The 24,751-nt window shown below is 45.5% G+C and overlaps 2 long non-coding RNA genes across 4 annotated transcripts in view; both read left to right on the forward strand.

Annotated features, from left to right (window-relative positions):
* LOC117796489 overlaps positions 1-7,325 on the forward strand; it is a 103,916-nt gene extending 96,591 nt beyond the window's left edge. For all 3 annotated transcript variants that reach the window (XR_004621040.1, XR_004621041.1, XR_004621039.1), the window contains one exon: positions 6,518-7,325. This is a non-coding gene — a long non-coding RNA (uncharacterized LOC117796489). The remainder of the gene's footprint in view (positions 1-6,517) is intronic.
* A 16,032-nt stretch (positions 7,326-23,357) lies between these two features.
* LOC117796490 lies at positions 23,358-24,724 on the forward strand. The gene is made up of 3 exons (XR_004621042.1): positions 23,358-23,472; positions 23,936-24,061; positions 24,456-24,724. It is a non-coding gene; the product is annotated as an uncharacterized LOC117796490 (long non-coding RNA).
* Positions 24,725-24,751: the final 27 nt, after the last annotated feature.

A 24,751-nucleotide genomic window follows, 5' to 3' on the forward strand; every position in this document is an offset into this window, starting at 1 on the left:
TCCTTACCCCTCAAAAAATAGCGCTGAATCCCAAGCATCTTTCACAGCCCAGCAGAGGAGAGAGTTCTGAGTGGACTGCTCTAGCTTTTAGGTGATATCTTTTTCTGAATTGCTTTTTCCAGAACAAATGCCTTCCATTATGTTCAGCCAGGGACCAATTCTTCACTTAAGTATGTAAAGCAAAATACGGCTTGTGCTCTGGATGTGTTACTCACCATAGAGAGCTTTTCTGACAGTTGCCCCAGACGGGTGATTGAAGCGTGTTCTATAAAAGCCCAGTTACAAGTAAGAGGGTGACCTTGACTTCTGAAACCAGTTTGAAACGCTGATGAAGATGTATTCGGGATGTTCTGTTGCATGTAAGGGATCCTTGCCTTTCAGAAAACAGTTGACAGAACTCATTCATGCAACACAGATTTATGGACAACGGGTGCATGCTTTCATTCGTTCATTCATTCATTCATTCATTTATTCATTCATTCATGTTTTCAATCATTTATATAATAAGGTGCCAAGGATTGGGATGTATTTTAAGGACAATCAGCAGTGGTTTTCAGTACATATCCCAGCAAGGCAATAGTTCTTGGAAAACTTGCTAGACACTCTGTTGGAGGTCCTCCACCCCTGCCCGGTGTTAACCCTCCATCTGCTGACTGTATTTCAGTGTTTTAGTCACCACTATAGCTGTGCCAGTGCATGTCAGCTGTAGAAGAGCCCTGAATAGGGTGATATACTAAACATAGTTCCTCACCTCTAGAAACCAACAATGCAGGCCCAGTTGCTCTAAATTGGGATCAGCTCCCAGAGAGACATGTTGCAGGGGTCTCTTGGGCTCAAGCTGACCTGAGCCTAAAGTCTTCACAGGCTTCACTGAAGGAGCCTTAATTCCCACCGAAGGGTAGCCTCAGGAGTGAGGAAAGGCCCTTCTGATCAGAGGCTGGGTGTGAGATGGAGCTAGAACAGACGGGAATTCTGTTAAGGATGACGAATCAGGGGAGGGACTGCCCAGCTATCTATCGGTGCTCTGTTTCTCACCTGGCCAATAGGGGTGAAAGCCTGCAGAATCAGTCTCACCCCACTCCAAGACCAGCAGATGCTTGAGCAGGGGGTGGGGCTAGGGGTCTCTAAAAAAAACCCAGCCAAGCAGGACCACTCAGTTCCAAGTTTCCATCTCAATCCTGAGGACGTTGTTCTCATTGGACATTAAGATTCTATTTTGTTCTGTAGCCATGTGCACTCCTGGACTTTGACTCCCCATCCTTCTTCCCCACACTACCTTCGAAGGAACTGAATTGCAATCCATGGTATCTGTCAGCCAACTCCTGGTTAGCAAGCACTAAGCCTGGGACTCCCCTGGGCTCTAATGTTCTGTGCCTGCTTTCTCCCCCGTCTTCATTCATTCATTCATTCATTCAGCATTTGTGCATTCATTGAATAAATAATTACTGAGTGCCAGTCTTAGCCATGTACTCTGCAGATGTTGGAGATATAACAGTAACCAAGATGGACGTGACCCTGCCCGCAGGGGGCTGTTAGTCTGGCCAAATGACAGGAAGGTGTCAAATTGTACTTGATTCACTTGAAAACTTCTTCTTACATAATTCTATTTAAATATACTATTTAGAAGCTGGTGTTCTAGAGGGTGAGATGTTAGATTCCCCCCCCATTTTCTTTACTGTCCAAATTATAATGTGTTTCTATGCTTCTGTAATTTACAATAATAAATAAAATTTTACATATAGTTATAGATACAGTTATATAGAACTATAAGTCATAGGCCTTGAATAGTAAGCCCATCTGAATGAGACTAAGCCTTCCTGAGGCTACAGGGGACTCAAGGCATGACCTTCAGCTGGTGGAATGGTACCTAAATGAAAACCAATGACAGCGTTTATGGAGAGAGTGTTGGCATGTTTCAGGCACTACTAAACATTTTGCGTGGATTCTCTCATTTATCATAACAAGAGATAGTTACTAATATTATCACCACTTTATAGATGAGGAAACTAAGACTCAAAGAGGTTAAGTAACAGGTTTTAGGAAGACAGACCTTTTAATGGTTGAACCTGCCACTTATTTGGTTCGCTGCATCTAAGAGCAGAGGTGATAAACAAGATATTTAACAATTGGTATGCAGTGGACACTAAGCAATCAGAAGAGATGTCAGGGAGCAGAAGCAGGGTCTGAGGGCCAGGGGTTACGGGGGGAGAGGCTGGGGTGGCTGAGCTGGCCAATCACGGATGGCCAGGGCATCTGTTCATGGATCAGTATGACGGTATTTCGTTCAATATGTTAACATGTGTTAACAGCTCAGCCTCCCACACCTCTAGAGCCCTGCCCAGGTGGAATGGAAAGCCGTGCACCCACCCCCAACCCCCGCTGCAGATCACCTGAGTGACTACAATAGGTGTTCATCAGAAAATTGGAGAGTTACTAAGGGTCTGACTTTTACAGCCTATTTTAAACCCTTGATGTGCTTTGGAGTATATTGAGATAGTGAGTATAATTGTATACCAACTATCTTAGGTTACCAAAAGCTTTCTTTCCTGTTTCTAGACCATAATGCCCACATTGGAAATCTATGGGCTGAATTCAGCCTGCAGATGTCTTGTATTTAGCCCACACAATAGCTTCTCATTTGAAAGAACAAAAGCTAACATTTTTCAGCACTAATTATAGACCAAGCATATATATTTTTTTACATATATCAACTCTCTCTATCTTCACATCAGACCTATAAGATTGGTACTACATGACTGTCCTCATTTTACAGATGAGGAAACTAAGGCCCAGAGAGGTTGAGTGACTTGCCTAAAGTGGCCCAGTTAATCAATGGCAGAGGTGGAATTTGAACCCAAGCAGTCTGGCTCCAGAATACAAGTGCTTGACCGTCAAGCTCTTCTTCCTCTCTGGGATGCTCGAATTATTGGTTGACATTTACAAATCAAGAGAAGTAAGATAAATACCCAGATTTTCAGCTCCTCAAAAGGAAAGATCAGAAGTTCTCATAACCTTGAGTGCACTCCCCTGGGGTAAAAGTTAGCCTCCTTTGCATGGGGATGTGTTCTTCGCCCCAGGCCCCACCATTCCCAATTGCCTTCCAACAGTGAGGGAGCCAGTCATTCGCCTTCTGTCATCAGGCTGGCACTGTTCTTACAGACACCCTCTTCACTCATTGTATGTGACCGGTCTGAGCCCTGGAGACATTTGTGCCCCCTCCAGTGAAGCCAGGATGCATTTTTGCTCGGATAATACGTATCCTAGGAATTGCAGGAGTATATGAGAGGCTCACTGCTCTTGTCAATTGTTACTAAGTACCAGAAACTTAAAGACGGACATTGAGAAGAGAAGCAAAGCAATAATGAACAAATTAAAAGCAGCTATTGCGAGAAAGTTTGTTGCAGCCAGGGGGACACTCCTTGTTCGCTTGCAGCCTAGATCACGGAAGACCTGAAAGGTTTACTTAAAAACAAAACAAAACAATCTTATTAAGCTAAATTCCCTACAACTACAGTTTTCTTTAAGAGTCTGATACTGTACAAAATATTACTATAAACCAATCTGGTTGTCTTTTAAAAGCCACCTACTAGAATTTTTTACATTTGGATGCAAATCATCCTGTTCTAATTGGTCCCCTTGGAAGATAGGTACCGTTTCCTGTGATGCCCCTGCAAGAAACATTTTGGGAATCCTTGTGGGGGCTAATCTTCAAAGCAATTTATGAGCAGATGTATGGCAAATGTCAATCTCATTGTTTTATATTCACATCTTGGTTTTTATCCAAAACAGTAACACCCACCTTTTTCATCATTATGCCAATGATATTCCTATTCCAAATAAAATCCATCAAAGGATGAATATTTGTTCATACTGAGAATAAAATAATTAGCAACACTCTCAGAAGACAATTCCATACGTGTATTAGCAACAGTAACATCATTGAAATAAGAGTATCGCCTCTCCAGGTGACTTCCTTGAATGGGCCACTACTCATTTGAATCTGTTTTGCTGTATTTGTTTAAGGAAACTGGTAAGAGAGAAATAAATATCTAATCCTGTTTTTATTATATATGTACAAATAGAAAGCACATATGCTGAATAATTATTTCTGGGTAGCACAATTATGCATGGCTTCTTTTTTTTCTTCACTCAACACAATTCAGTGCTTACCAGCAGTATGTTAAATGCTAGAAACACAGTGTAAAGATTTCTTTACAGTTTTTTTTATTACAATGAGAATGTATGAACTTTGGTAATCATGAAAAAATAAACTACTTCCATTCTGAAAATGACGTATCTACCTAGGCTAAATGAAGACAAGGAGAAGGGGAAAGAAGTTCTGTCTCCATCAACCAATCTATCAAGGCAACTAATCCTCTATGAAACCACCTAGTTTGGGTTTGGAGACGTAGGCAAACGAAATGCCATGAAAATGCAGTTGGCTGAATTGGGAAACAGTAATAACTTGGGGGTAGAAAAATGAGAGGTCCAAGATCCACATGGGCCATTATTTCTGCAACTTTGAACAGTATGCTTAATCACTCTGACCTTAGGTTTCTTCTCCTCCTAAAAGGATTGGACTAAATGATCTCAATGGTCCCTGATAATTTTGACATTTTGTCATTATTATAAAGTTACATCATTTGGCTTAAATCATTTAACAAATTCTATGTTAATCACACACATTGTTTTAGTCACAAAGAGTACTGAGCAAGAGATCATAGAGGTAGACCTTCAGCAAAGGCTCACCCAAATTACTATAAGAAGAAGTTCTTTTTTGGGACACCTGGGTGGCTCATTGGTTAAGCATCTGCCTTCTGGTCAGGTCATGGTCCCAGGGTCCTGGGATGGAGTCCCATGTCTGGCGGGCTCCCTGCTCAGCAGGGAACCTGCTTCTCCCCCTGCCTGCTGCTCCCCCTGCTCATGCTCTCTCTGACAAAGAAATAATAAAATCTTTAAAAAATGAAGTTCTTTTCTTAAATTAATTAATTTTTATTATGATGATATGTCAGTCACCATACAGTACATCATTAGCTTTTGATGTAGTGTTCCATGATTCATTGTTCGCATATAACACCCAGTGCTCCATGCAATATGTGCCCTCCTTAATACCCATCACCAGGCTGGCCCATCCCCCACCCCCACCCCTCTAAAACCCTCACTTTGTTTCCCGGAGTCCATAGTCTCTCATGGTTCTTTTCCCCCTCTGTTATCCCCCCTTCATTTTTCCTTTCCTTCCAATGATCTCCCTGCTATTACTTATATTCCACAAATAAGTGAAACCATATGATAATTGTCCTTCTCTGCTTGGCTTATTTCACCTAGCATAATCTCCTCCAGTTCCGTCCATGTTGATGTAAATGGTGGGTATTCATCCTTTCTGATTGCTGAGTAATATTCCATTTTATATATGGACCACATCTTCTTTAGCCATTTGTCTGTTGAAGGGCATCTTGGTTCCTTCCACAGTTTGGCTATTGTGGACATTGCTGCTATGAAGATTGGGGTGCATATGGCCCTTCTTTTCACTACATCTGTATCTTTGGGGTAAATACCCAGTAGTGCAATTGCTGGATCATAGGGTAGCTCTATTTTTAACTTTTTAAGGGACCTCCACACTGTTTTCCAAAGTGGCTGTACCAACTTGCATTCCCACCAACAGCGTAAGAGGGTTCCCCTTTCCTCACATCCTTTCCAACATTTGTTGTTTCTTGCCTTGTCAATTTTTGCCATTCTAACTGGGGTAAGTTGGTATCTCAGTGTGGTTTTGATTTGAATTTCCCTGATGGTTAATGATGTTGAACATTTTTTCATGTGTCTGTTAGCCATTAGTGTATCTTCATTAGAAAAGTGTATGTTCATATCTTCTGCCCATTTTTTGATTTGATTGTTTTTTGGGTGTTGAGTTTGAGAAATTCTTTATAGATCTCAGATACCAGCCCTCTATCTGAAGTGTCATTTGTAAATACCTTCTCCCATTCCGTGGGTTGCCTCTTTGTTTTTTTGACTGTTTACTTCGCTGTGCAGAAAGCTTTTTATCTTGATGAAGTCCCACAAGTTCATTTTTGCTTTTGTTTCCCTTGCCTTTGGAGACGTGTCATGGAAGAGTTTGCTGTGGCCAATGTCGAAGAGGTTACTGCCTATGTTCTCCTTTAGGATTTTGATGGATTCCTGTCTCGCATTTAGGTCTTTCATCCATTTAGAGTTTATCTTTGTGTACGGTGGGAGAAAACGGTCGAGTTTCATTCTTCTGTATATAACTGTCCAAGCTGAGGTGCTTTCTCTCTCATGAAAACCAGGTGGCCCCTGCCCATGAATGGGTGGATTCGGTGAGGGTGGAGGCGAGTTAGGAGGAAGAGGTCGCTGCTCAGCTGTGGGAATCGGACCTGGTTTTTACATCTGCAAGAAAGTCATCCTAAAAGGCAAACTTTGTGGGAGAAAGAAAAAGTGTAAGGGGCATGGCAGCCAGAGGGAAGGTGGTGGTTCATTTCTGAAGCTTGGTTTTCTGTATGGACAGGCAAACCCGGATCGTGGGCTTCATTCAGCACGAGCCATGCATAATCGACAGAGACCACGTCAGGGGTCACAGGGGGCCACAAGACTGGAAGGAAAGGAAGATCCTGCCCCACTAGCAGGAGAGTGGGGGAAGAGAAAGCCTCGGGGCCCTCCCTCCTGAGCGAACATCAGCGGCAAGGATGCAGAACCGTCCAGGTCGCGGAGGGAGAATCAGATCACAGGAGACTGGGCTCTGCCTTCCGCTTGGGTGTTAGAGGAAATTCTCTGGGCACCCCAGAAACCACGGGCAGTCACAGTGCAGTTGAAATGGTGGTGGGCATGTTTCCACGGAGAGGGCCTGAGATTGCTCCCCACTTCCTCTCGGCCTGTGGGTGGCATGTAGGGGATATAGAAGTTCCTCAAGACATATTCCCAAGGCAGCTGAGAATGCCAGCTTGTGAGCTCGCCCCAGCAAGCCCAAGATGCGGCCTTGCCATCAAGGGCTGGGGGGTGGAGCTGACCCCCAAACTGCAGACATGGAGGCAATGGTGGCCCGACATGTTCTGATAGTACCCAAGGCCAGCCACTTTCAGCCTTGAATTAATTGACTGTTTGGGGGAAACAGATTGTTTTAAACTGGAAGAGGCTGTTACTTTTCACTGGCATGTTGAAGCTCCCCTCCCCCCCTCCACCATCAGCAGGAGTGGGAGCAAATGAGACCACTCGTAGAAATAAAAAAAATTTAGCAAATCGTTTTAAAAAAACCTTGAGCCGGGTACCTGGGTGGCTCCGTCATTAAGTGTCTGCCTGTGGCTCAGGTCGTGATCCCAGGGTCTTGGGATCAAGTCCTGCGTCAGGCTCCCTGCTCAGCAGAGAACCTGCTTCTCCCTCTCCCACTCCCCTGCTTGTGTTCCTTTTCTTGCTCTCCATCAAATAAATAACAAATCTTTAAAAAAAATAATAAGATAAAATTTAAAAACCCCGAGCCATGGTGCATATGTTTCCGTCCTGCTGGGTGAGTATGTCGTTATCATTACTGTGAATCCTGTGAAGAAAAAGTCCCTAGTGCTTTGAATGCATTTCATCAGGGTATCTACCGTAGACTGGCAGGTGGCCCTCAGGGACGGCCTCTAGAAGGAAGTGATATTAGAGCCGGGACCTGAAGGAGAAGTTAGGTAAGCAGGGGAGAGCACCAGGTCTGCGGGAGGAAGGCGGGCTGGCCCATGGCAGGAGGGCGAGTGGAGCAGGGGAAGAAGTAGGCAGGGCCCAGTGCCACTGGGCACGTTGTGACTCCTCTCAACAGTTGGCTAATTCACTTCAACTGAGTTTAATGAATGTAAAACGCTTCTCTATTTTGTGGGGGAAAACAACAACATCAACAAACTGTGTGTGAGCCATCAGGGCAACAGTGAAGCATTTAGAGAGTCTGAGAGCGAATCAAGATAGGGACAGAAGGCTCCGGTAAATGGATGGGGCTCTACAGTTAAGGCAGCTGGTAGGAGCCGAGACCACCACGGCTGCTGCCCACCTGCTCGATCCTGCCATCGTCTCAGCTTTCAGGCACTCCTGTGCCCTGCCAATCTCTCCAGACCTGAAGGGCTGGCACAGAAGCAGAGTTTTCCTTCTTGTAGGGCTGAGCCAGAAGGAAAGGGGCCGAGGAGACAGAGACAAGAGGATGTGGGCTGTTGGCCAACTCTGGGTATTTCTCACCCACAACACATGGGTTTCTCCTGGGCAAGCCGTGGCGTCGCTGAGCACTCTCCTGGCTGGTTGATGGTTCCGAATGGTAGTGAGAGCTGACAGAAGGGAGCCAGGTGGCTGCAGGACCGTCTTCTCCCTTGCCGAAGCCAGCACCTGCCCTCGGCCACCAGTGAACTTGCCCGGGCCATTTCAACACTCCTGGAACTGGTCTTTCCACTCTTCCTCCATGCTCTGTACATTCTTTTTAGGGAGCTATTTTTACAAAATAAACCAGGTTTTGTCTCTGCTGTGTATAAAATCCTGTAATAACTATTTATTTTGTTTTTAATAAAATCAAAAGTCCCTCCCTATCTGCAGGGTTCCACACGCTTTACCCCTGCCATCTTGGTCCGTGTTCGTTCTACCCAGAGCACATTTTCGTTCCTTTCCATTTCTCAGACATGCCCATTGTTTTCCCTGCATCCGGTTTGTTACCCTTCCTGTTCCCCTCCTGGAGTTCCTTCTGGAATTTGTGCCTGGTTCCTTCTATCAGGCCTGCTAAAATGGCACCCCTCCTTCTGACATTGTATCTTATCACCCTGTTTATTCCTTTTGTAGCACCTATCAATCTGATATTTTCTTGCTTATTTATTTGCTTGTTCATCGTCCATCTCCTTCATTAGAATTTTAATGTCTTGAGGGCAGGGTTTTGCCTTGAATAATGCCTGGCACAGAGAAGGCACTCAATTAGTACTCATTAAATAAGTAATGAATGACCGTTTGACCAAGGATGGCCTGAGATAGTGAAATGACTCTGGACCACAAACATTTTCATTAATTGTTTTGGGTCGTGAAGGGTATTCATGGGCAAAAGACAAATACAATGTGTGTGTGTGGGCGGGGTGGTTTGCAAAGAGATTGTTTGCTTACAATCTTGTGACTGACACAGGCACACTCAGCTAACTCTAACAGAAATGCTAAAAGACCGATTGTGGGCTCATTCAAAAGCACAGCTTTTGGGGCGCCTGGGTGGTTCAGCTGACTGGGCGTCTGCCTTCAGCTCAGGTCATGATCTCCAGGTCCTGGGATCGAGCCCCGCATCAGGCTCCCGGCTCAGCGGGAAGTCTGCTTCTCCCTCTGCCTCTGCCTCTCCCCCTGTTCATGCCCTCTCTGTATCTCTCTATCAAATGAATAAATTAAAAAAAAATCTTCAAAAGCACAGCTTTCGACCGGGGAATTGAAAAAGTTTCCGGGATCCAAATTGAATTTAATAACTCAATAGATGATATTTGGGCATTTTCTGCTGTAAACAACAGGCCAAGTATTAATGAACAGAACCTGATCCCTGCCTTTAGGGACCACACAGTGTGGCAGAGGCAGACCCAGACAAAGCTAATTACTCTAAAAGGCGAGAGGTGGGGGAGGAGGGCGGGGTGGGGAAAGAGCCTAGGTCCGAGGTCCGAGGTCCGAGGTCCGAGAAGTGACTAGCTCCACCCGAAGGGTGCAGCAGACTTTCCGCGGGAGCAGGCTGGTCCGTGTGCCCAGAAGGTGAACTGGGTTGATGGCCGGCCGAAAAGGCAAGGGTTGATGAAGGCAGAATGAAAAATACCAACAAGGGGGTGTGAATGGCCACGGCAAGATTCTGGGTGTGCGGATTACCACATCCTTCAGGGAGCTGGAAACGTGGTGTGACTGGAGATGCAGTTTGGGAATCCTCAGAGGTGCTGAAGCCCCAAAGCACAGGAGAGCTCCAGGGGAAAGCATATGGAACCAGAAGGGAAGAAGGCAAGATGCAAACCCTGGGTGCAGCAGGGGTGATGGCTGAAGCAGGACTGGTGAGTTCACCAATGGACAGAGAGGAAAGAAAGAGCTAGGACAAATCCCCGGAGAACGCCAGGGTTTAAAAGTGTGTGGAGGAAAAGGAACCCGCAAAGCAGTGGTCGGAGAAATAAGGATTAGAATCTGGACAGTTTCAACTCCCAGAAACCAAGGGAAGGAAGACTCACCTTTCAGAGGTCTCAGTCCTGGCACCCTGAGAGCATGACCTGATCCAAAACCAAGAGTCAGTTGCTTAACCGATGGAGCCACGCAGGCGCCCCCCCCCTTTACCACACCCACCCTGCAGCGCTGCTCATTCAGTGCCTGTCCATCTCAGCAGACAGGAAGGTCCGTGAGGGCAAGAGGCGTTTTCAACTTGTTTACTGTGATTATCACCTACACCTAGACCTGCTCTCGTCACCCAACAGAACGAACGTGTGGATAAATGACTGAATAAGTATTTTCAAATTATGCAGAGTTGAAAAGGCTAAAGGCTGTAAATAAGACCTTGGATTTGGCAATTGGACACAAAGGTGACATTTAAGAGAGCACTTTTATGAACGGGGTGGCAATAATACCTATGTCACGTGGTGGTTATGAGAATTAATGAGCTGGAGCGTGGCAATGCTGAGCCAGTGCTAGGATGTAGTTAAAACTCAATAAATATTAGATGATGATGATTATTCCCTCAGCCTTCGTTTTCAGAAGCTGTTCTGGTGAACGAATTCTTGATAGTCACATTGTGTCTAACAGATTGGTTTACTACCATTCTAGGATGTTCTAGGAAAGTATTGCTTTAAAAACTATAACTACAAAGTGCTATTTCGTTAAATGACTGTAACAGAGACCAGTGAAATGAGCTTTTGCTGTCAAATCTACCTGTCGGTTGGGGGCCTGACAGGCTCCCAAAGGACCAGAAGATGGAATGGGATCTCCTTTTCTATGAAGGAGATTCATGGAATGAACGCAGCTGTAGCCTTGGAAAAGGACTCTGGTCCTACATCTTCCACTGGGTTGGTCTGCAGATCTGAAACAGGAAGGCTGAGAAGTGGGAGTGCTTCTGAAGACTGGCTCTGTCAGTAGGTTTGGATAAAGAAGAGAAGGTTGCAGATTGAAGAGTTTCTTGAAGGCATGGAACACTGGACAGAGACACAGGTTCCCAACCCGCATGGACCACTAACTCTTTGAACTTGATCAAGTCACTTCACCTGTATGTGTGATGAGAGCCCTGCATGAGCCTCAAGGCTTCTGCAGTAGTGTATTGGCGGAGACAGCCACCATTTCTTCCATCCCTACATGTTTGTCTCCATTGCAATGTAAGTTCGCTCCTTCTCCTATCGGGGGTAGCCTCTGTTTCCCCTCCCCTTGACTCTGGGCTCACCCTGTGACTTGCTCGGATTAATAGAACAGAGCACAGGGGACACTATGTTTGGGTCTAAGCATGAAGAGGCCTCGCAGCTTCTGCTACGACCCTCTCGAAAGGATGCTGCGGCCATGCGAACAAGCCCAGGCTAGCCTCCTTGACGATGAGATCACATGGAGAGAAAGGCTCGGCCAGAAGTGGGCAGCAACCAGCAGACAAACAGTTAGACCATCCAACCCCAGTTAAGTCACCGGATGAACACAGTCACGTGAGCCATCCCATGCAAGAAAACAGTGGAACCGCTCTGCTGAGCCCAGCCAAAATCACTGACCCACAGAGCTGTGAGCAAATAAAATGGCTATCGTTTTCAGCAACTAAGTGGTGCTTTGTTACACAAGACTAGATGATACAGCCCCTTTTACAGCTGACATTCTAGAAACTGACTTGATTGCTCTGAAAAAGGAATCAGGCCGTTTGATCTTTTAGCTGTATGTTAGGCTTTGCTGCTAAGAACTCGAAAGGTTAAGTGACTATTTTTTCCTCCCCTGTTCCCCACGCCCTTGACCCTGAAGGCCTTCTCTGTGTGACACTGTTGCATATAGACCCACTAGAGCTTAAACACTTTGCCACCTTCCCACCCTGTTACGACTTGGCTTGGAAGACAGGAAGTGGCTTGGTGACTCAGTGGTCCTTCCTTCTGAGTCACTGAGCTGTCAGTTCCCCCTCTCTGTGGTTCCATTCATTTGCTCAGTCAATACCTTGTGAGCCGCGGCCTTGTGCCCGGCCCTGTCTGGGAAGGAGGCCCCAAGGGAAGGGCCGGCGGCGAGTGGATCTGAGTGGGTGCACACCGGGAGGCACCCACTTGTCGCTCCCTTCTCAGCTGCTTCTTTGTAGCATCTCATGCGAGTACTTTTCTGGGCTTCCACAGAAGTGGCCCCGAGTTGGGGAACTTTTTTTTTTTTTTTTTAAAGATTTTATTTATTTATTTGACAGAGAGAGACAGCCAGCGAGAGAGGGAACACAAGCAGGGGGAGTGGGACAGGAAGAAGCAGGCTCATAGCAGAGGAGCCTGATGTGGGGGCTCGATCCCATAACACCGGGATCACGCCCTGAGCTGAAGGCAGACGCTTAACCGCTGTGCCACCCAGGCGCCCCCCGAGTTGGGGAACTTTTAAGGCCAGTTAGTTCTGAACTTTTCTTTATTATACATCTGAAGAAACAAAGGCCTGAGGAGTTAAGGACTGGGGTAGCTTGTGGTAAAATTAGGCCTAGTGTTCAGACCTCTTAGCTTAAAAATCCAACAGTCTCTTTATTGCATTGAAAGGCCCCACTCCAGGCCTACACTCTCCTTCCTCCTGATTCCCAAGTTTCCCACTAGTCCTCCTCAGTTTTGTGTTTCAGGCATAAAACTAGTTTCCTCTTCCTGCTCAAGATTCAGACATGAGGGATCTTTTCTCAGGTAAATTGCAGCCAACAATGATAATGGTAATAATTACAACAACAACATAAATTCAAAAAATACTTATTGGGCCCTTATTATGTGCCAGGCAGTGCCTCTGTTTTGGGGGTACAGTGAATAAAACAAGGAATCTACCTCTGGGGAATTTATATTCTTGAGGGAGATGGGGCAGATAATACTCCAGGAAGCAAATAAGAAAATTTGGGGCGGTGTTACAAAGATGAAATGGGAAAAAGTGATAGAGGTGACTGGACTGAAGGGTGTACAGACACAAAAGACCTCTTTGACCTTATGACCTTTGAGCTGAAATCTGATTGGTGAGGAACCAATAATTCTTCAGGAAATAAAAAGAACAAAGGCCCTGAGGTAAACTTACCTTATCTGAGAGCAGAGAGGAGGCATGTGGTCTCTTGGAGGGAGTGGTGAGGGGAGGAGGGAGGCAGAGGTCAGATCATGCAGGGCTCCGTAGGCCGCCATATGCAGAGCTGGGAACCTACGTGCCTGGGTGGGCACATGGGAGTATTCTAAGTGAGAGGATACAATTTACATTTTTAAGATCAATCAAAAAATCAGTCTGGCTGCCTGGATGGAGAATGGATGTTGAGGGTCAAGAGTGAAATTGGGAGAGGTGGTTCATTGCATGCTCACAATGTGTGGGGTACTTTATATATTTTAGCTCTAATCCTCCCAATGCTTCAGAGTAGATCTCATTATGCCCATTCTATAGAAGAAGAAATGGAGACTGAGAGGGATAAAGGAACTTGCCCAGGTCGTAGAGCCCAATTTGAACCCAGGACCACGTGACTCCATATTGGGAGTCCTTCCCTTCCCATGTAGCACGTGGCCTTCCTAAGCTGGTCAACCAACCCCTGCACTAACAAATTTCTCTGATTATCATCATATTTTGAAGTGTGACATTTTAGGGCTGGAAGCTATAGATTAAAGTCCCTTGAAGGCAGGAATCATATCTTCCTCATCTTGCCATTTAGTGGTGGCACAGTCCCTGACATAGAAGAGGCACTAACCCCGGGGCGCCTGGGTGGCACAGCGGTTAAGCGTCTGCCTTCGGCTCAGGGCGTGATCCTCGCGTTATGGGATCGAGCCCCACGTCAGGCTCCTCCACTATGAGCCTGCTTCTTCCTCTCCCACTCCCCCTGCTTGTGTTCCCTCTCTCGCTGGCTATCTCTATCTCTGTCAAATAAATAAATAAATAAAATCTTTAAAAAAAAAAAAAAAAAAGAAGAGGCACTAATCCTATCTGTTGAATGAATGAAGGAGTTCTAGTCCTGAGAGGTTTTCTGAACCACCTCCCACCTCAGGCCCACCATTTTCAAGACAGGAGGCTAAGTGTCTTCCCCAAAATCACTAGAGAGGACTGGAAGGAAAGCCTAGGCTGTTGAATCCATGGGTCTCTTTACCAAACCACACTGCCTCCAGTTTATCTGTTTAGGACAGATTTCTTGGTCGAACCTACTGTTTTAGCCTGGTTATCCTCAAGGTCAGGCACGGTGTCTGTTTTGTACCATGTTGGGAGTGTGTGGTGCCTGCAGGGAGGTTTAACCTGGAAGTGAGTTTTCTCTTGGAAAATTAAACTAAACAAATTAACTCTACATGTGAGGGGAAGAAAACAGACATCTTTAAGGTCTCCTAGAATAGCTACTTGACTGGAGTTTAATGTCTAAAGAGAAAATGTTCAGTCGGAACACGGTGTGGTTGAGAATGGAGCACAAAGAAAAAGGCCCTCTTTGACCTGACTGTCCAGCAGAATTTAGAGTTGGGGACAAAATATATTTGGGGAACGGGCGTTTTCTGGTTACCAGAGATCAATCTCTATGATAAGATACTCACTTCATGGTGTTTTATTGTGGATCACTAAGTGACAAATTCTCAAATGTTAATGTGGCTTTCTGGTTACCAGGGGGGTCCTCTGGGCAGGAGAGACAAACATTTCAGTCACTCTGAGAAAAAAGAATGTTCTCTATTATAAGTGAATTCACTTGCAGATATACCAAGAAAATTGTGTCACCAAAAATCTGGTCTTCCCTGGGGGTGGGACCTCTCAAAGTTGAGAAAGGCATAGACCACGAATATTTTTTGAGGTTCTGGGTATATTACAAATTGAACAAATGTTAAAAGATAGTTACAAAACTTGTGGTGTATTTTAATTGTTTGCCTTGAACCAACTGTTGACTTTTTACAAAGAAAACACAGTGCAATAATATTGTGCTAGCAAGATATAAATTAGGGACCCACAAGTGCACTTTACGCGGTATAGTTGGAGAATAGGATGGAAGTTTAAGGATGTGTGATGAATGCCTTCTATCGCTTTTGTTGGGCTGTCTCCATAACTGCATCAATGAGCTCATTTGGTGATGATATCAGAGCTATGTATAAGGCCTTGTGTGATGAGGCCCAAGACAAAGGGCCACGCTCACAAGTATAGGCCCACTTTCTCCACCTGCCAGCTCAGGCTCAGACCATCGGCAAGGTGATGCTATCCACAGACCACTAGCTAACTCAGCCTTTACCTGGTGAACCCCTGGCCACGTCATGAGCCCCCCCCTTAAAATAACACGTGTCCCACCAGATAAGGACGGCAGCCTGCAATGTACTCCTCATGAAACTTGTTGACTGACCAGCTGATAAGCCAGTGGTAAACCAAGCTAGGGCGTGCAAAAGTACACTTTAAGTATTGCCTTTGGGGAAGACACCTTCATGACAGAGGCGGGAAGGTGTTTGGGGAGACAGAAGGCAATGTGAAAGCGTGAGGAGATGTTTAGAAGGACACTGACTCACACTGACATGCCACATACTTTCCCTCGGCATGATAGCCAGTTCTCCTAGTTGCCCTCTCTGGCCTCTGCGATCCTGTCTTTCCAAGCTCTGTCCTACCACCACCTCTCAATTTGCAGCTTTCCAATCTGTGTGTCTCATACCATTCATGGTTCATAAAATCAAACTGGTGCGCGACAACCAACATTTGCTAAACAAATAGGATAGAAAATATCAGAAGGTATCATACAGTAAACATTAAAAAAAAAGTTAAAAAGCCTGTTTTCTGAAACCTGTTTTGAGTCCATGTATGTGCGCATTGGGTTGAGATGTAAAGTTAATTTCCTGCTGTAGGTTGGAGTGGAAGTTTTCCATCCGCTGCTCTAGGTGGCAGATGGAAATGCCCCTGCCCTTCCCTGAGCGAATCCTGTGCACGGGCTTCCGAAGCAAAGTTGCTTTGAATTGCTGTGATGGGAAGTGAGCTAACGCTAGCAACCATTCAGGACTTGCACAGCATGTCAGTTTCTTAGACAGTTTCTGGTCCAATGCCCTCAGTTCACTGTTTTCCGGTGGAAGGGGCTGAATCTAAGGAAGGTGGGAAGACAAGTTAGTGGGAGAACCTGCACTTCCAGAGGTTTCTCTGCCTCTCCTTCCTAGGTTCCTCTTCTTTAGGTCCTGTGGTCCTCTGTTGTAACACAGCGAAGATCAGGGGATTTAGATTTTTTCCAGAAAACCTGGATTTTGACTGCAGTCCATCATTTACTGTGCGATCTTGAACTAGATCATTGAATACGTCTACTCCTCGGCTGTATCAAATATAACACAGGATTTATGCTATTAGGGGCCAATTGAGTTCATCTATTCAATGGTACTTTCTGGACTGAGGCATTATATATATTTTCTAATAATAGTTTTTCCTCCTTGAGTATCCATGGCATTTATTCAACAAATATATGTTGCTATAGGACTAGCTGAAGGGGGATGGACGTAATAGCATCAAGTCTCACCCCTTGTTAAGAGTATTTACTAATATTTCCCAAGGAGAAGATGCTACTCTCCTCCATTTCAGTCTAGCATCGGTCTTCAGAACACTCACAGGGCCCTACAGAAGTTGGTTAATTTAAAGCTAGTTCAATACCATGACATAACCCAGCTTCCTTTAACTTCAAACCATCGCTCCTGCTTCCTGACAGCAGCCTGCAAAATGGCGTTCTTCTTCTCCTCCATCTTTGGGTTACATTCATAGCCTCATAAACTTGTGGGGACACATGAGGCCCTGTGACCACGGATGCCTCATTGATGACATTTTTTCACCTCTGCCTGCTCACCTCTGAGTGGGAACTCACCCGTTCAAACACAGTATTCTCCAGTTATTGCTCAGAGTTCCAAGAGTGGTGTTGTGCAGGAGCGGGCTGGGTTAGCCCCCAGCCCAATAAATAACACCTCTGTTCCCTGTCCCATTTCAGCACCAACTCAGAGAGCCACTGGAGCCAGATGGCTGGAGATCCAAATGACAGTCTTACTACTGACAAAGCTAAACTGGCGGATGAACCATCCATGAACGGGCACAGCTGGCCAGATGTTTCATTCTCAGATTAAACTTACCTCCCTGGGCCAAGCTGGACAACTGCAGGCTTCCCCCAGTGTGGAGAACAGAGACTGTATGTTCTCGAGACAAGCTGGATCCAAAGAGGAAGGAAGGAGCTGGACCGAGTATTCCAGTCTTTCTCCTACACTTGCCAGTCAGAGACCTTCCCTCTCTCTTTCCTACTGGAGATCTTTCCAGACAGAAACATGAGGGAATCAGGGTGTCCTCCTAGTTCTTAGGAGCATGTTGGCTCATGTTCTTTATTCTCTGGCTTCCTTGTTCAGGGGCTTCCTCACGATGGCAAGGAGTACCAGGTTCAATGCCCATGTGGGGAAAACGCCCTCTCCCCGTCTCTGTGCTGGGATCCAATGAGGAGGAAGTGCTTGGTTTTGGAATATCCTCAAGTTTCATGTGAAACAATTTCGCTTTTTCGGATTTGGCATCCAAACTCTTGCTGGGCTCCAGCCCCGCTAGACAAAGCCGATCAACCCATGCAGACAGGCCCCTTGAGAAGGGACTGGATCATTATGCTTGGCCCAGGAGTTCCTATGTGTCCTGAAGACTCCTACTCTACTATGATCTCTGGCAAGCCTCGTTGTGGCCCCAGGCCTTCCTTGGCTGCTCTCAAATCAAAACTAGTCTCTTTTGAGCTTCAGGGATTTTTAGAAGGTGATAATCAACCTCTTAGCTTTTTCTACCATTAAGGAGTTAGTTTTGAAACTCCCTGAATAGCCACTTACCTATCTTGGCCATTAATGCCCAGCATGGTGTCCTACCCACCGGGTGTCTCCTGGGCCTCCTCTGACTGTCTGATGCTGCCTAAGAAGGACTGCAGTTTCCTATGAAGCCTTGTGCAACAGCTTGGATCAAAACAAGATAAAAGACCTTATTTTCTTGACCGACACATTTAAAATGTTTGGAGCAGTTGTTCACACAGGAACACTGGGCATCACTGAAAAGAAAAGGCCCAAGACCGTTTGCATATTTCTGGACATCACATTGCTATTATGCAGGAAGTGATTTTGACCAGCAGCTGGTCAGGACAGTGTCTCGCTGTACTCATCCTGGAAATTACAGCAGTGACTCACAGTTCATGGAGTTGTGACACCCTAACACTGTGTTTTAGTCTCCCTTCCCCTCTACTGGTACAATGGAAATTTGGGGTGAGTACGGAAGTTAAGACGTTAGTGAATTTCAATCAGTTTTGAAGTTAAAAAATCTGAGGCTTGGAATCTGTTTAAATGCCCTCCAAAAGTCATCAGTTGTTTTCCCTTTTGGTGACCGTTCACATCTCAATCAGTACTGTCCAATAGCACTTAACAAAATTTTATGGTGTATCATTCCTTTTATTATCAATAAATTGAGTGATCCAACCAAAAAATTATTATTGACAAATTGATTGATTCAACAACAACAATTTAGCATGTTTTGGCAAGCACTGGTGATCTAGGGGTGGAATGTGGGGGGACAGCAAGAGTCATATCAATAATGCTAAGCCATAAAGTTCAGCACTATGCTCTGGGGATTTAGGAGAATGGCCCATGTACTTCATCTGGTGGGTCTTGGAAGAGGAGATCAGGTTTGAGCTGACTGCAAAGGATGAAGACACGATTACAAGGTTTTCATGGGGAGAGAGAGGTTGCCTGGGTGGAGAAATATGAATCCGAGGCTCAACCTCAGACTCTCAGGGGAGTAGGGAGCCTAATGCAGTTCTTGATCCCAGGACCTTGGGATCATGACCTGAGCCGAAGGCAGATGCTTAACCAACTGGGCCAGCCAGGTGCCCCACGTTTTCAACAGTTCAAAAATGTAAATTCTTATGATTCATGATAGCCAAGGGGTGGATAATGGTGGATAATGGTTTAAAAAAAAAAAGTGGTATCTACATACAATGGAATATTATTCAGCCTTGAAAAGGAAGGAAATCCTGTCACATGATACAAATGGCTGAACCTCGAGGACATTCTGCTAAATGAACTAAGCCAGTCATGAAAAGATAAATACTGTGTGCCTCCACTTACGTGAGGTACCTAAAGTAGTCAAATTCACAGAAACAGGACGCAGAATGATGGTTGCCAGGGGGCCAGGGCAAGGGGGAGTGGGAAGCTACGCTTAAGGGATCTACAGTCCCAGTTTTGCAAGATGGAAAAGTTGTAGAGACTGGTTACGTAACAACGGGAACACACTGAACACTATCACACTGTACGCTTGGAAATGGGTAAGATGGCGCAGGAAGGCCAAGCAGGAGGCTGTTGCAATGATCCATGAGAGAGACAAGGGGGAATTGGATTTCAGTGATAACAGCGGAACTGGTAAGAAGTGATCACATTTTTAAAATATATGTTGAAGGTAGACCTAGCAGAATTTGTGGTTGGGTCACACAGACCTTCTGAAGGAAAGAAAGAGGAGAATCAAGAATACCTACAAGGTTTTTGGCTGAGACACATGGATGAATAGAATTGCCACTTACTAAGATGAGAAAGTCTTTAAGAAGAGCAGGCTTGGGGGCGGTTTGAGATGATTTTAGGACACGTTACATTAGAAATGCTTATCAGAAATCCAATTGGTGACATAAAAGAGGCACTGGATTTATAAGGATGGAGTTAATGGGAGGGGTCCAAGCTTAAGTTATACATTTGAGAGTAGCCCTAAGTAGAATGTACTTAAAATCTAAGACTGGATGAACCTACCAAAGGAGAGCGTATAGACAGAGAAAAGGAAACCCATTACTGCTTCCTAAAGTACTCCACCAAGGGGAAGTCAGGACAATGGGGAAGGAGGACACAAAAACACTGGGAAGCAGTGGTCAGAGAGAAAATGAAAACCAGGTAAGTGTGCTGTTCTAATGGAAAGTGGAGAAATTATTTCCAGGCTGCTGTTGGCTCAAGGAAGATGAGGACTGAGAACCGGCTATTGGCTTAACAACGTTGAGGTCACTGAGACATGGATAAGGTAGGGTTCAGGAGAGAATTAGAGGGGAGAACATAGTGATGGCATGCATAAACCATCCTTTCAAAGAGGAGAAATCAAAGTAGGGAAGTATCATGAGGGGGAATGAGGTCAAGGTATTTTGTTTTGTTTTTTAAGATTGGAAGAATTACAACATGTTGGCATGCTGATGGGAACAATCCAGTACAGGGTAGAAACGGACAATGTGGAAGTGAGAAAAGAGTAGCTGGGGCAATGAATTTGAGTAGGTGGAGGCACTACAATGTGGTAGACAAATGAAGGGGTCAGCCCTAAGTAGGAGTATGGAAAGTTAATCCAAGGGAAAGTAGACTATATGACTACAAGCCCAGGTAGGCAGGTAGGTGGGATCACTTGGGACTTCTGATTGTTTTGATTTTTTCAGTGAAAAGGGACGCAAGGTCATCAGCAGGGAGTAGGATGGGATTAGAAGTATTGGAGGTTGAAGGAGCAGAGAAAGTATTAAGTACTTATAAGAGTGGAAGAGTGACTGAATAAAAACTTGTAGCATTGAATAGTTACTGGGTAGGTTATACTAATGTAAAACCATTCATCATCCTTTCCTCCTAGCTCCTCCTCACCATGCTTTCCCTGTAGGAGCAATAAGTTCCCATCCCATTGATGTTATGCTTGGCCAGATGACTTTCTTTGACCAATGAAATATGTTAGTGGAAGTGGCATGTACCACTTCAGAAGAGAAAAAAAGAAAGATTAAGATGGTAAATTTTTTTTTTGTTTTTTTTGTTTTTTTTTTTTTACCACAATTAACAACTTTTACAAGAAGTCAATTCTTCATGTGGAAGTCATACAAAAACAGGCAACAGACCCTGTGGGCTATAATTTGCCAACCTCTTGCCAATGGGTGGCCAGTCTGAGCACAAAAAAGATGGTCCACATCAATGCTTCTCAAGTGTCCCCACTGAAAGACCTCTAATAACACAAAGGGAAGAATGCAGACTCCCACATGGATCTGCCTACAAGTCTATAAAATTCTTTTAAGTACTCTTTCAAATGAAGTTCATGAACATCTTTGAATCTTAGTCTATAACAGATGTTGTTTTAATGTAAAATTGGCATTCACTGTAAAAATCTGTAAAAACTGATGCTAACGCAAGCTCAAAGAAGGTGAGTGACCTAGTCAAGTCACATAGCTAGAACGAGTCAGGTATGGGACTGGATCCCAAATTCCTGATTCAAAATGTACACTTTCCTCCTGAGCGGGTTCCTTCCCATCAGGCTTTGGCTCTCCATTCCCAGCCCCTAGCCATGTTCCCCCATAGTTGACACAGTCTTCAAGGTAGTGATGGCAAAGCACTTTTGAGTTTCTTGTTTAATACCATCAATTCATAAGTTTTATATATGATTTGTCCTGCTATAGTCTATAATATTTTAGGTGATATTTTCTAGAATGCAGTTTCATCTCTTACCCTAATTATGCTTCCTCATCCATATATATATATATATTTTACTTTTCATAGCATCCCATTCTGTTATACATTGTGAAACGTTGAATTATGAAAGACCTGACAGATTTGCTATTTTTGTATACCCAGGATCCATTTTTTTCTTGTGGTAGATTGTATTATTTGTTCAGAATTCTCCTTACCCTCCCTGTCCTTCCTCCAGTCCCACTGACTTTAGACTTGGCCACATGACTTTCTTTCCCCAATGGATTACGAGTCAAAGTGGGGGGTGAGAGAAGCCTAAGCAGAGGTTTCAAGAGGCCTAATGAGTCTCCACTCGCCTCTCTTGAGCTCCTGCCTTCTTAGAGAACCATACGTCTCAGGTCGAATCTATTCCTTCAGCCCAGGTCCCAGAATGAAAAGAGGTGTGAAACAGACCAGAACCCAACCAACCCAGACCTATTTGTTGTAGGTCACTGAGTCTTGGGATTGTTTGTTACATTGCATTATCCCAGCAAAAACTGACTAAATACATCCCTTCTCTTGGAACCAGGGCTTCTATTTTCTTCTGAAGACCCAGCCCTTCTCCACTTTTTATCCATAGGGTTTGGCTGGGCTGGCCCTCCTCCACTGGGCCCCAGCACTTTCCAACACATCATCCGGCTAACTCCCATCTCTGTTGAGATCTCAGCTCTTCTTATCAAAGCTGAGAGAGCCTAACACTGTCTTGGCCAGTGGAAATGATTGACCCTGGGCCTTGTTACCTGCTCAAAAGGGCTCCTAAAGAAATCTTACTCATAACCCATGCAGTCTTTACTACTGTTTGCTACAACGAAAGCATAGAAAGAAGAGTGTGGATCATACAATACTAGATGCCACACCTCTTGGCTACCTTTTGATAGTGGGCAGGAAAGCATGGGAAAAAAATAGCAGTTGTTATGGACTTAAAGTTTGTGGCTCCCGAAAATGAACACTGAAGCCCTAACCCCCATTGTGATGGTATTAGGAGATGCGGGCTTTGGGAGTTCATCAGGTTTAGACGACGTCATGAGGGTGAAGCTCCCGTGTGGGATTAGTGTCCTTACAAGAATGGATGCCAGAAGTTTTGCTTCCTCCCTCTCTCCCCACATGTGTGTACTGAGAAAAGGCCATATGGGAACATAGCAAGAGGGGGTCATGCTAGAAAGAGGGCTCTCACCAAGCAGCAAATCTGCTGGCACCTTGATCTTGGACTACCCATCCTCCAGGACTATGAGAAATAAAGGTCTGTTATTTAAGCTGTCCATCCAGTCTATGGCATTTGTTACCGCAGTCCAAGATAAGACAGCAGTTTTCCCTTAGAATGCGAAGGACAGACGCTGGAGACACCTAAAAGTAAAAGTTATTCCCTGTGCCAGGAGGAAGAGCAGAGTCAGCTCTGAATTACTCATTCACGTGGAGAGCTGGGAGCAGCGGTGTGGACAATCTCAAACACCAGGAAAATTTAAGAGGCCTTCATTTGATCAGAGAAACCCTAGGGCTGCCCATAAATGTTTCAGGAGTGCTTTAAACAGGGGCGTGTTTCCTCAAAACAATCCAACCGCCTGATGAAAACACGTATACCTTTTCTCTCACACATATTAGGATTCTACAAAGATTTATTGTGGAAAAAATAAAATGAAAATCATGAAATCCACTGGTTTAAAATATACTTGTGTTTGGCTTTGGCATATACTTTTTAAAATAAAGCAAAATGGTGTTCTCAATTGTGCGTGTGAGATTTTTTTGTCCTCCTTGAGAAGGCTAATAAGTTTACATTCTCCCAGTCCACAGATCACTGGAGCACAAGGGGACAGAGTGAGCTCTCCCGAGTGCCAAGGGAAGCCAGCGAGGGATTACAAGGGTGATCCCTAAAGGTGTAAAAGGAGCCGTAGCAAACCAGGAGTTGGTAAAACAGCCCTCTTCCCCATGCCTTCTCCTCCTTCTCTGCTCTCCTGTCTTACCCCCACCTCTCATACCTCATGGTTTCCCACCCTTCTCAGAGGTTTGGCAGGCCTCCTCCCACCTCTCAGTGAACTCTCCATACCAGCCAGGTAGCAAATGCTTCGAAATGGACTGTCCTATGACTCAGGTGCTCTGACAGGCACTTAGGGGTGGAGAGCCGCGGGTACAAACTTGAGTAAAACACTATGCCTGCCCTTAGAAACCCACGGTTTAGTAGACGTGAGAGATTCATAAGCAAATAATCTTTAGAAAAGATTGCAAAAATAAGAAACAAAGTGGGGACTGTGACTTGATTGGTTTGGGCTGTGCATGGAGACCAGTAGTCTTCAAAACGCTCCCCAGGTGATTCTGAACAGTAAACCGGCCTGAGAACTGCCCCAGATGTTCTGAATCACGTATTCCCACAGGTGAGGCCCAGGCAACCAGTATTTTATCAGGCCCTGCACATGACGCTGGGGCACACTCAAGTTTGAGAACCACCGGTCTGCCGCCCAGCAAGGGAGTGGAGGCACAGAGATGGAAGGTTCCAGAAGGTGAGCAGTTGGGGTTGGAGCACAGCGCTTGGGGTGAGGGGCCCTTCCAAAGCCCGCGTCAGCCTCAGGCAATGGACAAGCTCTCCAGGGACAGCCTGGCCTGGTCCTCCGGGTGGGTTGTCCCGAGGGATGCTGCGCTCTGTAATCCTGCCTTGCGACCACAGAGGCTCCTCCTGAAGCCTCAGTCACTCAGCGCCGCCGTGGCTGCTCATTTCCCTCTGGAGCTCCTTAGCAGGCAGGAAAGGTTGGGCCTGTGGTAGGCCATAGTGAACGGCCAGAAAGGTCTCTTCCTGGCGAATCCTGGCTTCCAGTTTATGGCTCTCATTCTTTTCCCCAAAGTGGGCCCCTTACTCTGAGCTCTGGCTTTTTTTTTTTTTTTTTTTTTTAATCCCAGACAGGAACTGTGTCCATCCCCAGACAGAAACCGTGCCTCCTTTTCTGCACATCCAAGGCAATGCCGTCCCCACCCACGATAAAAGCAGCCTTTTGCCTAGAGCCACCTAACTCGGCACCCCATTCCCCGTGCCCCACTGCCCCACAACTCAGCCATTCCAGCTAACAGAAAACAGCCAGTCTAGCGGCCTCCACGCTTCGGGCCTTCCCGCCCAGGCCAACTGGGCAAGGCAGGACCCCACTGCCGTGCCCAGCACAGGGACCCCGAGGGCGGAGGAGGGATCCCCAGGTCCGCCG

This window comes from Ailuropoda melanoleuca, chromosome 15, assembly GCF_002007445.2.
Source record: "Ailuropoda melanoleuca isolate Jingjing chromosome 15, ASM200744v2, whole genome shotgun sequence".
Taxonomy (NCBI): Eukaryota; Metazoa; Chordata; class Mammalia; order Carnivora; family Ursidae; genus Ailuropoda; species Ailuropoda melanoleuca.